The sequence below is a fragment of the Macaca thibetana genome, chromosome 2 (genome assembly GCF_024542745.1).
Source record: "Macaca thibetana thibetana isolate TM-01 chromosome 2, ASM2454274v1, whole genome shotgun sequence".
NCBI lineage: Eukaryota > Metazoa > Chordata > Mammalia > Primates > Cercopithecidae > Macaca > Macaca thibetana.
Genome location: NC_065579.1, coordinates 139770850 through 139771571, shown reverse-complemented (window position 1 = coordinate 139771571; position 722 = coordinate 139770850). Strand labels below are relative to the sequence as shown.

Genomic DNA, 722 nt, shown 5'->3' with positions numbered 1-722 from the left:
ATGGACACTTGATTCCATAATGTGGTTATTGTGAATAGTGCTGCAATGAACATGGGAGTGCAGATATCTCTCCAAAATACTGATTTTCATTTCCTGTATACATATACCCAGAAGTGAGATTGCTGGATCATATGGTAATTCCATTTTTAGTTTTTCGAGGAACCTCCGTACTGTTTGCCATAATGGCTGTACTAATATACATTCCCACCAAGAGCCTGGAAGGGTTCCATTTTCTCCACGTCCTCACCAACACTTATCTTTTGGCCATTTAATGTCTTCTGTTGGGAAATGTCTACTTAGGTCCTTTGCCCATTTTAAAATTGTTTCCTTGCTATTGAAGTCCTTATTGGATGTATGATTTGCAAATGTTTTCTCCCATTCTGTAAACTGCCTTTTCACTGTTTTTTTTTACTTCTCATCAGATAGGCAATGTGTTGACATCATAACAAGGTTTGAGGGAGGCACACCTCACACATGAACATGAAAACCCACTCATCATGCTTATGAACATCAAAAAAATCTGTTGTATTTTGTTTGCCATTCTTTTTTGTTTTTGAGACAGAGTCTCACTCTGTCACCCAGGCTAGAGTGCAGTGGTGTGATCTCAGCTCACTGCAACCTCCGCCTCCCAGTTTCAAGTGATTTTCCTGCCTCAGCCTCCTGAGTAGATGGGACTATATATGTGCACCACCACAACTGGCTTATTTTTGTATTTTTAGTAG

The 722-nt window shown here is 39.8% G+C and overlaps 1 non-coding gene across 1 annotated transcript; it reads right to left on the bottom strand.

Moving 5' to 3' along the window:
- Positions 1 to 416: 416 nt before the first annotated feature.
- On the bottom strand, positions 417 to 520 carry LOC126949543 (small nucleolar RNA U13). Its single transcript, XR_007723820.1, has one exon. It is a non-coding gene; the product is annotated as a small nucleolar RNA U13 (small nucleolar RNA).
- Positions 521 to 722: the final 202 nt, after the last annotated feature.